Source organism: Lissotriton vulgaris, chromosome 9 (assembly GCF_964263255.1).
Source record: "Lissotriton vulgaris chromosome 9, aLisVul1.2, whole genome shotgun sequence".
NCBI classification, from domain to species: Eukaryota; Metazoa; Chordata; class Amphibia; order Caudata; family Salamandridae; genus Lissotriton; species Lissotriton vulgaris.
The window spans coordinates 251,099,703-251,116,256 of NC_141697.1; the positions used below are offsets into that span (position 1 = coordinate 251,099,703).

The 16,554-nt window shown below is 51.4% G+C and overlaps 1 protein-coding gene across 1 annotated transcript in view; it reads left to right on the top strand.

Annotated features, from left to right (window-relative positions):
- Positions 1 to 16,554, top strand: part of BBOF1 (basal body orientation factor 1) — a 121,999-nt gene that overhangs the window by 65,684 nt on the left and 39,761 nt on the right. The gene's annotated exons all lie outside the window — the stretch shown is intronic.

Genomic DNA, 16,554 nt, shown 5'->3' on the forward strand with positions numbered 1-16,554 from the left:
AGCAGGTGCAAAAGTTTAACCTAATTTCTTTGTAACCTTTTACAAAAGGGTTACAAACAAATTAACTTCAACTTGGACACCTGCTGCTAATTGCTTCCTGGCGCCTCGTTGCCTACTTTCAACTATTCTCTGACCCTGCTCTGACCCTTGAAGCAGGGTCAGAGAATAGTTACAAGTAGGCAACGAGGCACCTGTCCAAGGAATTAAACCTCATCAGGAAGCACTTACAGATATAAAAAACAGGAAGAAGGGAGAGGATGGCAAATACACCCATTTTGAGTTGTCAGGAGGGGTTAAACTAAAAGAGACCTTTACAGCACAATTTTCATATGCATTTTGCTAAAAATGAAAAGCTGTATGTTCTGTAGGGCAACTCAGGAATCTGGCCCTTCAGAGATCCGGCCTCTCTTTCTTTCTCTCGTTCTCTCTCTCCCTCTCTCTTTCCCTCTCTTTCTCTTTCTATCTATCTATCTATCTATCTATCTATCTATCTATCTCTCTCTCCCTCCCTCTCCCATAAACGACTGCATGGGTAACTTCGCTATGCAAGCGGCTCGCGAAGACGCAAAAAGCCCCGCGAACACGCAAAAAACCCCGCGAACACGCAAAAAACAAAAATTCGCACAAATTCACGAATTTTGCGAATCGCGAATTCGCAAATCCGCAAATTTGCGGATCGCGAATTCGCAAAATTCGCCCATGCTTAGTTAGGGGTCTTTCCATTTATGGACATCTGGGTCCCACAAAAGTGTACCCATTATATCGGGGCAGATACCACCGGGAACAGTTACCCCTTTCTTTTCTCTCCTATCCCTATATTGGTTCATTGCCCAAAAACACCTACATAAACTACAAGAATGGGACTTTAGGTAAGGCTAGGTTTGATAAGAAGTGGCCACGTCTCTGAAGCCATGAGAGTTCTTCATTGCCTACAAGTTGTCTGTGTATGCTTGTGTTATGTATCTAGCGCAGGAGCAAGGTGTATCACAAAGGATCAGCTCTATTCATAGTCTCCCAGCGAAGAGCTGATATCACTCAGTGACCCCAGGTTTAGCTGAAAATCCCTACACAGAGTGGGTCTTAAGCTTGTGCATGGAGGTTCTGCGGTGCGGATGTCCATCAGGGGTTCTGGCTCATGGAGAGTGTTTCCCCAAACTGCGGTGGGCTCCAAGCCTGACTACGTTTTCTTGGTCCCACTGCACCTGAGATGCTCACCTGGGCTGGCGAGGCAGTGATGGGCTGAAAGCCCCACCCCTCTCCAGACCCACCCTTTACAAGGCCTCCTTCTCTCAATATTTTCAAGATTGGCAGGTCTGTGTAGCACTGAGCTGTCAGGTGTAAACATCACTTTTCAAATTCAAAAGTGAATACAATCTTAATTGTTTCAGTAGCCTTCTTAATGAGATTGGATGTAGGCAACAAGCTCTCAAGTGCCTTGAGAAGTTGTTGTAACCTATGTACTTTTCAACAGAAGTGTTATGAGAAAGTGCTTAAAAATGTATTTTTCATCCATCCATATAAGCCTAGATGTCCATGTCTACACTAAATGACTAACACCGCACGCTCAGCCATATCCAACTAAACATATAATACACACCCAAGTCACCAGTATGCTGTATAGACAATTGTCCATTCATCACTGTAGCCACCCTGCCCTACAGTATATACTCTGTTCTACATATCTACCCCTATAATGCATGGTGATCACTGCATGAACCAACCCTACTCTATACAACCAATTTTAAACATCCACCATACACATCCTCCCCTATCACACAGGGCCAAAAACAATTTAATATACCAGATGCACCAAGGTAAGGGGCTAGATGAAGTAAAGGGCTTAAAAATACCATGTTATAGAACACCCCCCCCCCAATTCAAAACACACCCTCCTATTGATGATATGGTGCTGTACTTAAATGTCTGCAAACACAACAGCTCTGCAGTTGAACTGGGCTTTCAGATGATGGAATATTACATCCAGGTCACTGGATATGAATGGTTCAAATATATAGTGTGTGATCCCGTTGCTTGAGACAATTTGACACATAGAAACAATGAAGAAACATTCATGAGCCATATAAAGTATGTCGGATAGCCAGTCAGCCCACCAAGTCATTTGACGCTTCGTGGGAGGAATAGTTTCAGTTGCTCCAGTAAAAAGGCTGGTACAATGCCGTGTTGGGTATCTTGCTGGTGTTTTGCTTAATTATTTGATCCAGACATGTCTACCAATACAAACAATTGCACCGGAGGGGAATTTACTACTTTTGGTCTTTTTTTTCTTTTTTCTTTTTTCTTTTTTTTAAAAACAATTGTATTGATTCAAAGCATTAAACAGGGGGCACAGAAAAATCAATACATGCTTACAGGAATAGTGGGTCATCATGGAAGCAAATTCACTGGCACTTCGGGTACACAATATATTTATAACAGTTCGATAGCCCTCCCCCCTTCCCCGGAGCTCCCTCCCCCCCCCCCACTCAGAATCGCTGTCACTGCCTAATTGCGGTGGCTCACATATGAAACCCCTGTATTCATTCCACGCCCCCAGATTTTAGCCCACTTTTTCGGACATTTGCGATTGAGATACACTGCTCTTTCAGCCACCATCGCAGAGTATAGATCTGAGCACCACTCCCTAAGCGCCGGCACCTGTGATGCCCCCCAGAACCTGGCTATATTCCTTTTAGCGTACATGATGCTCATTGTGGCCCAGTCTTGCATGGAGTGATTAAGATCGTTTGGATCCCAGCGACTCTAATCACCTGAGATACAGTCCGCATAACCCTCACACAGTAATCGGCAATCCATAGGCAGTCCCATATGGTATGAAAGAACGTACCCTCCTCCCCGCACCCCCGAAGACAATACCGATGTGTGGCTCTCTTCATCTTTAAAGGGAAACCCTAGTGTAATAAACACAATGCAAAATTTTTAACTGTACTAATTAATCTGAGCCTAGCTGGTATAGCTACTTCCTGCGGCGAGGAGAGCGCCGTTTGCCAGTCCGACTCATCGAACTCGCCCACCTCAGCAGTCCATGCGGTCTTCAACTTCAGGGTAGGGTCAGGCAGGTTATTAACGAGCTTACGATAAACGAAGGAAGTAGCCTTTTTGGGCATATGCTCCGTTAGGAGCCTATCTTCCAATGGGGTAGACTCCGGCAGCTCCTGACCGAGCTGGATTAGCGACTTCAGGGCATGACTAATCTGCAAGTATCGGAAGTGCTCCATGTGTGCCAGGTTATACTGGTCCCTAAGTTGTTCAAAAGAAAGGACAGCCCCACGCCTCCAAAGGTCTCCAACCGTAGAAATACCGATCAAGTCCCAGCCCAGGCTTCAAAGCCTTTACTATTACATAGGTGGCCCAGTCGGCGTGGCGACCAGAGTGGCGTCATTTGTGTGAGCACGTCCTTGCATTTAAGGCGGGTAGAAGCCAAATACCACACCCGCACCATATGAGCCGTCGGGGCGACCAGGGCTGCAACACTTTACACTTTTTTTGTCATAAAGCGCGGCCATCACTCCGCCTTTCCCAAGATCATATCTGTCCGCTTTGTACGCTGGCTCTGTCTGCGGAGTATGCAGCCATTGATTTATAATTTTTAACTGGGCCGCCCAATAATACAATTGAATGTCAGGGAGGGCTATGCCTCCATCAAACCAACCCCTAACTAATTTGTAACAAAAAATGTTATGTTATGTTATGTTATTATTCATTTATAAAGCGCTATATCACCCCGAGGTATCTAAGCGCTCACAATGGACACATAACACTGGCAAGAACACGCAACCTCCCACTACGATGAACCCCAAGCTTCCAAGAAGAGCAGCGTCTTCAGATGCTTTCTAAAAATGAGGAGATTAGTTTCTTTCCTCAATCTGACTGGGAGCGAATTCCATACTCGGGGGGCCATGCTGGAATAGGCTCTGCCACCCTTGGATACTAAACTGAACTTCGGGCATGTCAAATTACATGCGTCAGCAGACCGAAGGGTCCTATTTGGCACATATTTAGTCAGTCGATCCTTGATATAGATGGGGGCTGAGCCATGGACCGCTTTGTGAGCGATGCATAGACTCTTGAATTTCACTCTCTGAGCTATTGGCAGCCAGTGTAGATCCTGAAGTAAAGGCGTTGCCCTTGTGTGCCGAGGCTTATTAAAAATCAGCCTGGCCGCATCGTTCATCACTACTTGGAGTCTGGCTAAAAGATTGTTAGGCAGGCCCAGATACAAGGAGTTACCGTAATCCAGCCGTGCCAAAATTAAGGCAGAAACAGCCAGCCTAAGGGTGGGGACGGACAGCAATAAGGAGAATTTCCGAAGCTGGCGCAGTAGACCGACACAAGTGCCCACCACTGCCGACACCTGCTGTGTCAAGGTCAGCAGAGCATCAATTTTGATTCCCAGACTTTTTACTGCTACCGCAGGTTCTGGACATGGCCCCAATTCAACTGGCCAGAACCGATCATTCCATAGATCGGTAGCTGTATTGACTGCCAAGACTTCGGTTTTGTCTGGGTTAATTTTCAACCAATTATCCGACATCCAGTTAATCGTAAATTTGAGAATGTCTTGCATTCTCAAATAGGCGTTCGAAGAGTGTTCAGTCTGGATCAGAATTTGTGTGTCATCCGCGTAATTATAAACCCTACAGTTCAACTTATTTAGGGCTGCAATCAGTGGCTGTAGGTATATATTAAAAAGCAGGGGTGATAGAGCTGAACCCTGAGGCACCCCACATGTCAATTTGGCTGGACTTGACACGAGGTCAGATAGTTGGACTCGCTGTGAGCGATTTTCTAGAAAAGAAGTCAGCCAGGGCCGTACCCTGGATCCCACAGTCCTCAACCCGCGACAATAGTTGACAATGGTTTACGGTATCAAATGCCGCGGATAAGTCCAGAAGGACCAGGGCACATGGATTTCTTTTGTCAGCCTTCAATCTCAAATCATCCAACACCGAAAGCATCACCAATTCGGTGCTGTGATGAGCTCTGAACCCTGCCTGATTGGGCTCCAGAAGAAGGTTGCTTTCTACGAAATGAGTGAGGGAGTGCAGGACATGTTGCTCTAAAATTTTAGAGAGAAAGGGTAGCTGCGAGATTGGCCTAAAGTTCTTAAAAACTTTTGGGTCGGCACCAGGTTTCTTTAGAAGGGGGATCACCCGTGCTTCCTTAAAGTTGTGGGGAACCCGTCCCTCTGCCAAGGAGCGATTCAGCAGGTTGAGAATTTTATCCTCCATGCCAGGCCAGCCCAGTTTAAAAATTTTGGGCGGGCAAGGGTCGGCTGGGGATCCTGATTTCACCCGATTCATTATGGTGAATAGCGACTCCGTTGTGAGAGCTGGAAGGTCTGTTAACGTACCCAGTGTTGATCTTGGGGATATGAGGGGAGGCTCAATAGAACAGGGAAAATGGGAGGTTTGGCTAATCTCTACCATCAGATCCTTTATTTTATTCAGAAAAAAGGCCTGAAAATCTTGACAATCCTTCAAATTGAAGGTCGGGGTTGGGCCTTTCACTGTCCGCAGATCATTCAGGACTTTAAATATTTCTTTCTGCGGATTAGCCGCCTCTGAAATAGCCGTTTCGTAGAAATCGGCTTTCCTCAGGCGGATAGCCTTTTTATAATCTGCGAACTGTGTAGTATAGGCATCGCGGGCAGCAGGCAAACGGGATTTGCGCCAAGCTCTCTCGAGCTTACGAAGAACTTGCTTTTTTTCTCTAAGAGCATTGTTAAACCATAGTGCTCTTTTGCCCTTATCCCTCAATTTGATTTTATGGGCAGGGGCGACTACCTCCATAGCCTCCTTGATTACCGACACCAAGGCGATGCTTTCACTTTCCAGATTTTCCCCGCATGACGGGGGGAGGTCCGACTGTGATAGAATAGCTGACAATTCTGTTGCATTAACCTGGCTCCAGCTGCGTAGCCATTTCCAGTCAGATTTGACTTCTGGCCGTTTGAAGGAAAGCGGAAAATGGCCTTTAATCAAATAGTGGTCTGACCAAGGACAGGGGGAGATCGCGAGCGGGGCCAGAGATGGACTAGAGGACCAGATCAGGTCCAGCGTATGACCCTTCTCATGTGTCGGTCCTCCCACCAACTGAGTGAGACCTAGGGACACTAAGACCTCTTCCAGGTGTTGGGCCTGACTCTCTTTAGGGGTCCTTTCCCAATGAAAGTTGAAGTCACCGAGCACCACCAGACCTTCATAGCGGGAACGGAGGTCATGCACCACTTTCAGGAAGGGGTCCATGAACTTAGCAGATGTGCCAGGCGGGCGGTAAACTAACAAGAATACCACACAATCTGTGGGAGAACAGAGTTTCACGGCCAAGACATCAGCACCCTCAATACACTCCGAACACAGGGTTTCAGTCTTTAGAGTGTCTCTAAACAAAATGCGTGCCGGTTTGTCCCCCAAAAGGAGACCGGATACGAGTGCGTTTATGGACGCAAAATACTTAGGCGGCACTAAGAAAGGAGTGTTCTCAAGGAGATAAAGCAGCCGGGGCAAGGTCATCATTTTAAAGAGCGCCACTTTCCCCAGAAGGGTCAGCGGCAACGTGTGCCAATGTTTGACATCGCTGCGAAAGCGTTCAAGGGGGGGCATTAAATTACGTTGATAGAAGACCTCTGGGTTAGGCGTTATCCAGACCCCCAAATATTTAAAGGGACCGTCAGTAACCACCAGTGGACAATCAGCCGGGAGCTGCGGTGGGGGTCCTTTAAGGACAAACAGAACAGACTTGGACCAATTAATAGTATACCCTGAGGCCCTCTCGAAGATTTCACAGATGTTAAGGAGTACTATAATTGATCATCTGGGCAAGGTCAAATAAAGGAGGATGTCTTCAGCATATAGCAATATACAATCCCCCCACGTTTCGGTCCAGCTGAGTCCCTTAATCATGGGGTCCCACCGTATCCAAGCTGCCAATGGCTCAAGGATCAGGGCAAAGAGCAGGGGCGACAGAGGGCATCCCTGGCACATGCCACGCCCATGTCGAAAGTCCCTTGAAATAAGGCCATTCGCCACCACGTGAGCTAGTGGTTCAGTGTAGAGTAACTTTACCCACGCACAAAAATTGGGGCCAAAGCCTAGGTGCTGAAGAACCGCGAAAAGATAAGGCCATTCGACCATGTCGAAGGCCATGCGAGCGTCCAGGGAAAGGATCACCGCAGGTTCTGAAAGACTAGGTATCTGTGCCATCACCGCATGGGCTCGTCAGAGATTAAGAGCGGTATTTCTGTTCGGCATGAACCCAGATTGGTCCGGATGAATCAGCTTCTCCAAGTGTGGGGTCAGCCGAGTATCAATCATCTTGGCCAATATCTTTGCTTCCGCGTTAAATAGGGAAATTGGCCGGTAGGACGTCCACACGTCCGGGGGCTTGCCTGGTTTTGGGATGGCAATGATCGTAGCCAACCCTTTGGTCTCGTGGTAGTATTCCCCTATGTAGGCTGTCCTTAAACACCTGCAGAAGGTGCGGAGCTGTCAAATCAGATACTCGTTTGTAGAGTTCTATAGGAATCCCGTTGGGACCCATGGCTTTTCCCGACTGCAAAGATTAAACTGCAGCCAGAACCTCGTCCTTCGTGAACTCAGACTCCAGGAGCGTGGCCTCTTCCTCCGACAAAGAGGGCATTTTTATATCCTTGATATAGGTTTGTGCTTCTTCCGTGGACATGTGGGAGGTAGGGGTATACACCTTCTCATAATAGTCCGCCATGGCATCTACTATATCTGCCGGAGCGGTGACCAGCACACCCTCTAGGGTGTGAAGTTACGCTATCGTCCTCTGGGCCCTTTCCTTCCTATCTAACCAGGCCAGTAGCCGTCCCGCCTTTTCCCCTACTTCATAAATAATGTGCTGCGTATGTTGGAGTCGTTGTCGCACCCGTTCTTTCTGATGCTCCCTGAGCTCAACCTGTTTAAGGCGAAGTTACTGTGCTGTTTCCCCAGTGGGATCTCCTCATGTCGCAACTGCAACACGGCCAGATCGGTTTCAATCGTCTGTATGTCAGCATTCGCTGCGCGTCTGTGACCCGTTATCAGGGCTATTGCCTGTCCCCTCAACACTGTTTTGTACGCCTCCCACAAGACCTCCGGCGAGCGAACCGAGCCCACATTTTCTTGAAAATACTGCTTTGTAACTGCAACCAACTCTTTCCTGATCTGCGGATTCTGTAAATAACCGGGGGAAATCGGAAAGATACGTCTTCTAGTTTTCAAATAGGAGGTGTAGGTCATGGAGACCGGAAAGTGATCGGAAAGGTCTCGTGGACCTATCAGGGCCTCTGTCAGATGTGGCAAACTATCAGCGGTGAGGAAGAAATAATCAATGCGGGAAAGACTATTGTGGACCCCAGAGTGAAAAGTGTATGCACGGCTCCCGGGATGTTTGAACCTCCATCCATCCGTGAGACCTAACACATCAATAAAACCAGCCAGTCGGGACTTACCCTCCCTCGGCGCTCTGCCGGGGTGGGTGTCTAGCCCATCATCTGCGTTGAAATCGCCCCCTATGATAAGCTCCCCCTCGGGCAATGTCAACAGAAAAGCACTAAGGGCGGAAGCGCTGCAGTATGAAGGGCAGGCGGAATATATACCGTTACTACATTGAATCTCCTCCCCTCCCACAGGCAGGAGATGACAGCAAATTGACCCTGCGTATCCCTCCAGACCCGCTAAACAAGTTAAGGGAAGCGCTTGCGCACCAGTATACCCACCCCTCTGGAGCCAGATGAGAACTCAGAGTGCACTGCCATTGTGTACCCCCAGCGGTCCATAGCCTTAAAGGTCGCGCCCACGAGATGCGTTTCCTGGAGCAACACCAGCGCCGGCGCTGCCCAGCGTACATATTGTAGTAGTAATCTCTGTTTAATCTTATCCCCCAGCCCATGCACATTCCAACTGAGTAAGGTCAGAGGAGACACCGGGGCCATCAGTGAGGCACTAACCTCCGCCGCAGTCCCTGTTCGTTCGAGTCTTCCATTACAATCAAGACATCCCTGCGGACCCACCTCTGAGGCATGCATCGTAGCAGATAAAGAGTCAAAGCTTAGCCCAAAACTAAAATAAACAACAAAACTCAACAAATCCCCCCCCTTCGCCGCTGCAACCACAGTTTTGACATCATCATAGCAAACAGTACCCTCCCTCCCCCCTCCCTCTCTCCCCACCCCCCCACCCTGCTCCCCTGCCTGGGGATCTCAAACTGTTCACCCCCCAACATGGCAGAGTGCCTGTGTCCCCACAACCTTTGCTAATCGCGCAGGGGCAAGCGAGTCCCCCATCCCGGGGCAATTTCTAATGTCAACAATAAATCACAGCCTTCATTCTGAAACATAGCCCTTAACCAATGATCATAACATATCTAGGCGGAACAAATGGTACATATTACAAACTCACAATCCTCTAACCCAGATACCTTCATGCAGTCACTCCCTCGCTGGGTCTTCCCCCCCCAATCACACCCCTCACCCCATACTTGCAGGGGATATCATGAACTGGCCCAACAATGCACCACAAAGTGCACTCAATCCTGTTCAGCAAGGCCACTTGCTTCCGTCTCGGCCTCCTGTGCCATGGCAGCAGGCCCTTCACCATTCCTCCGGTCTCTTCTGTCGCGGCGGGAGCCATGCGGGTCGCCGACCCTCGTCCACCCCTCCAGCCATTCCCAGGCCATCTCGGTTGCATCAAAAACCATGGTTTACCGTCCTATTCAACTCTCAATTTGGCCGGGTAGAGCATTGCATATTTGATATCTCTGCTGCGGAGTTCTTGTTTAACTGCCTGGAAGCTGCGCCTTTGTGCCTGGACCCGTGCCGTAAAATCCGGGAAAAAGGAAACCTCGTAGTTGTCTATCTTCAACGAGGGACCCGTTCTGGAGGCCTGCAAAATACTGTCTCTGTCCCGGAAGTTAAAGACTCTAGCAATCAGGGGTCGCGGTGGAGCCCCAGGCTTGGGAGGCCCCCCTGGTACCCTATGGGCTCGTTCAATGGAGAAATAGGCAGAGAGTGCCTTAGGCTTTAGATGTTTTGTAATCAGCTCCTCCACATAGAGATTCGCGGCAGGTCCCTCCGTTTTTTCCGGAACGCCTAAGATTCGCACGTTATTCTGGCGGGCCCTCCCTTCATAGTCGTCCAGTTGTTGCGCCATTCGAGTGTGTATCCTCTCCAGTTCAGACACTTGGCGTTGTAATTCAGAGGTATCTTCCTGTAATGCCGCAGTCACCACCTTAAGCTCCCCCACCTTTTCATTCATCTGCTTAATGTCCGCACGGAGCAGAGAAACTTCCGTCGTGACTGAGTCCAGTGAAGTACGCATTCTCCCTATGGCCGCCATGACATCATGTAGTGTAGGTTAATTATCTGGGGTGGGCGATGAGTCTGTGCCATCCTTGTCCGTTCTGGGTGAGGCGCCCTTATCTCCACTCTTGGTCCAGGTGAATTTGGAGAGTTGCGCCTGAGGGTTGGCCCTCGAACCCCTACCTCCCGTCGCCATTTTCTTCGTTGGCATAGGAGTCGCGTCCAGGATGCCCACAGTAACAGCAGCCCCGACCCCCCTGTAGCCGCCACTGGATCCAGCAGCCCATCAATGGGGTCACTAGCCACCCCCACAGTTCTCCAGTAATCGTGCCCCGAGTCAAGCGCAACGCAGATTCAGGCCACACCCACCAGGTTCAATCGCACACAACACCAGCGATAGGCTCACATCAGATGGGCCCCACAGTGTAGGCCGCAGGTCCGTTCCCCGGCCCACTGGCCTGCACCCTGTACCGGGTGCAGCAGAGCAAGGAGGCACCCGCTGGCAATTATATCCCGAAAGAGCAGTCCAGGAGGGTCACCACTGAGCCATGTTCTTCGCTGTTCATACAACACAAAGAGAGGGGGGTGGGTATGAGGAGACAGCAGCCAGCGACACAATCCTTGTAAGGGTGAAGTGCCCCCAGTTTCCAACTCAAGCAGCGCGACAGCCACCAGATCCGTGTGGGGTCCAGGGAGGCAGACGTCCCACCGTCGCCTCAGTGCCACCTCCAGGCTCCCCTGCGAGCTCCAGAGTTCGTGGGGGGGGGCCGCCTCCGCGCCCTAACACAAGTCTTAGCCTGGCAGGCCTCTTCAATCAGGTGATCCCAGCAGCATAAGCGGGGTCCGCAGTCCGCCCCACAGCTCCGGATGCACACTGCACTAGGCCCCAAAGCCGGGGCCTAAATTTGCTGCCCCGTCCCGAGCCGGCACCCCGGACCCACCTCAGCGTCAGGATCCGGGGGAGGGCCGACTCTGTTGTTCCGTGCCACGCTGCTCCAGCCTCTGTCAGGCCAGGCACCGGGGGTCTTCAACTGGCGGGAGGGAGGAATCCCCCCAGAGACAGTCCGAGCTCGCGCTCGGTGTTCACTATGGGGCTGCCATCTTTGTCTTCAAGGCTCCCTGACCGACCGGGAGCTCGATCACAGCAGCAGAGGGAGCGGAGGCTCCGTCTACAGCGCACCGGCGGCAGCTCCGTCTACAGCGCACCGGAGCTTCTACAAAGGCTTCCTGCAGCTCATACGGGCACTACAGCATGTAAGCGCCCCGATTTTCAGGCTGTGGGAAGATAATGAGCCACGGGCGGGACGGAGCTCTCTCAAGCTGCGGCCATTACCCTCGGCCGCTAGCCACACCCCCCGAATTTACTACTTTTATAGACGTAGCTGCATTAGATCTGTAGGTAAATGTACCCCGATTGTGGCCTTGATATTCCACAGACGCATCTGAAACAGTATACACGGTATTAGTCTCTAGCCATGGATGAGGTCTAGATGCATAGACTTTAGAAAGGTCTGCACATGAGGATTAAGGTACATGTGCAGAGTCCTTCTTAAAGTTTCTAAATGACATCATCTTTTGGAGAGGCTTTTACAAACCTTTATGTAGCAGAAATAAGGGTCCCAAAATCACAAGGAAGTTAATTTTCCCTGTTCTAGTTACTTCCTATTTGTTAATTTTCTGGCTTATGGTCAATCATCACTGAAGTTTCCAACATTTGATCTTTTTTAATTTGCTGAGGAAATGTTCTGGACCAGGCATGTGCTCAGGAGTTCTGTGACACTAACTCCATCGGTGAACCAGGGTGAGCTTTTAAGTTTCCTTCTCACCTACTGTTTGGACAGGTATTAATGGCTTAGTGAGTTGAGGTATACTCTTGTAAATCACCTAAAGGAGCAAGAATTTTGGGTCTGGTCAGTTATGATTAGCACATAGGCCGGGTGGATAGGACATTCAAAGTGTATGAGTAATCACATTGGCCAAAGTTCAATGCTAAACCCCACAGTTCAACCACTACAACTCTTCCCCAAACTTACGGGCGACCATGATAGACAATCAGCCTCTACAAAACCCACGTTACATGTGCACTGCCATGCCTTACATATTCCACCAGCCTTACATATTCTACCCTACATGTCCAACCTTACATATTCAAACATGGATATACGAACCTACATTTTCAATTCTATATATATATATATCTAGCCCTAATATTCAACTGTACATAGAGCCAACCTTGACCCCTAAATCTGTAATCCTACATAATGATCCCTGGATAGTCAACTTAACACTTTCAGCCTTGGATTTAGTTCAAAGCTTTATTTCGATATGCAAGATATCATAAAAGCACTTACAAAATATAACAAGCATTGGAAATGCAATAGGTCTCGCATTAGAAAAGTTGGAGTTATTGGTATTGTAAATGACATATGTTATTTATTTGTTGGTTTTTAAAATTGCTAAATTGATGGCTTTGTCATTTACAATGCCAATAGTTATAACTTTTGCGAATGTGACACCTATAGCATTTGGAATGCAACATATTTTGTATTTACGTGACTTAGATGGCAGCTCTTGTCGTTAGGCCACACCTCTAGAGAGCAGGAGAGTGCAGCAGGGGAGAGAAGCACAGCAATGCAATAGGTCTTGCATTAGGAAAGTTTGAGCTATTGGTATTGTAAAGGACACATTTTTTATTTATGTGCTTGTTTTGAAAATAGCGAATTAATAGCTTTGTTATTTACAATGCCAATAGTTTTATCTTTTGCAAATGTGACACCTATTGTAACACAATATGTGTTGTGAGGGTGAGTGAGGGTGAGGGTGAGGGGTTGAGGGTGAGGTGTTGAGGGTGAGTGAGGGTGAGGTGTTGAGGGTGAGTGAGGGTGAGGTGTTGAGGGTGAGTGAGGCTGAGTGAGGGTGAGGGGTTGAGGGGGAGGGGTCGAGGGGGAGGGGTTGAGGGTGAGGGGTTGAGGGTGAGGGAGGGTGAGGGGTTGAGGGTGAGTGAGGGTGAGGTGTTGAGGGTGAGTGAGGGTGGGTGAGGGGTTGAGAGTGAGTGAGGGTGAGTGAGGGTGAGGTGTTGAGGGTGAGTGAGGGTGAGGGTGAGGCTGAGGGGTTGAGGGTGAGTGAGGGTGAGTGAGAGTGAGGGTGAGTGAGGGGTTGAGGGTGAGGGAGGGTGAGGGGTTGAGGGTGAGGGAGGGTGAGGGGTTGAGGGTGAGTGAGGGTGAGGTGTTGAGGGTGAGTGAGGGTGAGGGTGGGTGAGGGGTTGAGAGTGAGTGAGGGTGAGTGAGGGTGAGGTGTTGAGGGTGAGAGAGGGTGAGGGTGAGTGAGGGTGAGGGGTTGAGGGTGAGTGAGGGTGAGGTGTTGAGGGTGAGAGAGGGTGAGGGTGAGGGGTTGAGGGTGAGTGAGGGTGAGGTGTTGAGGGTGAGAGAGGGTGAGTGAGGGTGAGTGAGGGTGAGTGAGGGTGAGGTGTTGAGGGTGAGTGAGGGTGAGTGAGGGTGAGTGAGGGTGAGTGAGGGTGAGTGAGGGTGAGGGTGAGGGGTTGAGGGTGAGTGAGGGTGAGGGGTTGTGAGTGAGGATGAGTGAGGGTGAGGGATTGAGGGTGAGGGGTTGAGGGTGAGTGAGGGTGAGGGTGAGTGAGGGTGAGGTGTTGAGGGTGAGTGAGGGTGAGGGGGTGAGGGTGAGTGAGGATGAGGGTGAGTGAGGATGAGGGGTTGAGGGTGGGTGAGGGTGAGTGAGGGTGGGTGAGGGTGAGGGAGGGTGAGGGTGGGTGAGGGTGGGTGAGGGTGAGGGAGGGTGAGGGTGAGTGAGGGTGAGTGAGGGTGAGTGAGGGTGAGGGTGAATGTGAGTGAGGGTGAGGGTGAATGTGAGTGAGGGTGAGTGAGGGTGAGTGAGGGTGAGGATGAGGGGTTGAGGGTGAGTGAGGGTGAGGGGTTGAGGGTGAGTGAGGGTGAGGGGTGAGGGTGAGTGAGGGTGAGTGAGAGTGAGTGAGGATGAGGGGTTGAGGGTGGGTGAGGGTGAGTGAGGTTGAGGGTGAGTGAGGTTGAGGGTGAGTGAGGGTGAGGGTGAGTGAGGGTGAGTGAGGGTGAGTGAGGGTGAGGGTGAGGGTGAGTGAGGGTGAGTGAGGGTGAGTGAGAGTGAGGGTGAGTGAGGGTGAGGATGAGAGGTTGAGGGTGAGTGAGGGTGAGGATGAGGGGTTGAGGGTGAGTGAGGGTGAGGGGTTGAGGGTGAGTGAGGGTGAGGGGTTGAGGGTGAGTGAGGGTGAGGGTGAGTTAGGGTGAGGGGTTGAGGGTGGGTGAGGGTGAGGGAGGTGTTGAGGGTGAGTGAGGGTGAGTTAGAGTGAGGGTGAGTTAGGGGTTGAGGGTGAGGTGTTGAGGGTGAGTGAGGGTGAGGCATTGAGGGAGGGTGAGGGTGAGTGAGGGTGAGGGTGAGGGTGAGTGAGGGTGAGTGAGGGTGAGTGAGGGCGAGTGAGGGCGAGTGAGGGCGAGTGAGGGCGAGTGAGGGCGAGTGAGGGTGGGTGAGGGGTTGAGGGTGAGTGAGGGTGAGGGGGTTGAGGGTGGGTGAGGGTGAGGGGTTGAGGGTGAGTGAGGGTGAGGGGTTGAGGGTGAGTGAGGGTGAGGGATTGAGGGTGAGGGGTTGAGGGTGAGTGAGGGTGAGGGTGAGTGAGGGTGAGGGTGAGGGTGAGTGAGGGTGAGGGTGAGGGGTTGAGGGTGAGGGTGAGGGGTTGAGGGTGAGTGAGGGTGAGGGGTTGAGGGTGAGTGAGGGTGAGGGTGAGTGAGGATGAGGGGTTGAGGCTGGGTGAGGGTGAGTGAGGTTGAGGGTGAGTGAGGGTGAGTGAGGGTGAGTGAGGGTGAGTGAGGGCGTGTGAGGGCGAGTGAGGGTGAGTGATGGTGTGGGTGAGGGGTTGAGGGTGAGTGAGGGTGAGGGGTTGAGGGTGAGTGAGGGTGAGGTATTGAGGGTGAGGGGTTGGGTGAGGGTGAGGGTGAGTGAGGGTGAGGTATTGAGGGTGAGGGGTTGAGTGAGGGTGAGTGAGGGTGAGGGGTTGAGGGTGAGTGAGGGTGAGGGTGAGTGAGGATGAGGGGTTGAGGGTGGGTGAGGGTGAGTGAGGTTGAGGGTGAGTGAGGGTGAGGGTGAATGAGGGTGAGTGAGGGTGAGGGTGAGTGAGGGTGGGTGAGGGTGAGTGAGGGTGAGGGGTTGAGGGTGAGTGAGGGTGAGGGGTTGAGGGTGAGTGAGGGTGAGGGGTTGAGGGTGAGTGAGGGTGAGTGAGGGGTTGAGGGTGAGTGAGGGTGAGGGTGAGTTAGGGTGAGGGGTTGAGGGTGGGTGAGGGTGAGTGAGGGTGAGGGGTTGAGAGTGAGTAAGGATGAGTGAGAGTGAGGGTGAGTGAGGGGTTGAGGGTGAGTGAGGGTGAGGGTGAGGGGTTGAGGGTGAGTGAGGGTGAGGGGTTGAGGGTGAGTGAGGGTGAGGGTGAGTGAGGGTGAGGGTGAGTGAGGGTGAGGGTGAGTGAGGGTGAGGGTGAGTGAGGGTGAGGGTGAGTGAGGGTGAGTGGTTGAGGGTGAGTGAGGGTGAGTGAGGGTGAGTGAGGGTGAGGGTGAGTGCGGGTGAGTGAGGGTGAGGTGTTGAGGGTGAGTGAGGGTGAGTGAGGGTGAGTGAGGGTGAGGGGTTGAGGGTGAGTGAGGGTGAGTGGTTGAGGGTGAGTGAGGGTGAGTGAGGGTATGTATGTATGTATGTATGTTGAGTTTGAGGGTGAGTGAGGGTGAGGTGTTGAGGGTGAGGGGTTGAGTGAGTGAGGGTGAGGGGTTGAGGGTGAGTGAGGGTGAGGTGTTGAGGGTGAGGGTGGGTGAGCGTGAGGGTGAGCGTGAGGGTGAGTGAGGTGTTGAGGGTGAGGGGTTGAGGGTGTGTGCATCAGTGGAGCTGTGTCGGTGGAGCTGTGCGGTGGCTGCATCGGTGGAGCTGTGTGGTGGGTGCATCTGTTGAGCTGTGTGGTGGGTGCATTGGTGGAGCTGTGTCGGTGGAGCTGTGTAGTGGGTGCATCGGTGGAGCTGGGTGGTGGGTGCATCGGTGGAGCTGTGTCGGTGGAGCTGTGTCGGTGGAGCTGTGTCGGTGGAGCTGTGTGGTGGCTGCATCGGTGGAGCTGTGTGGTGGGTGCATCGGTGGAGCTGTGTGGTGGGTGCATCGGTGGAGCTGTGTGGTGGGTGCCTCGGTAGGGCTGTGTGGTGGGTGCCTCGGTGGAGCTG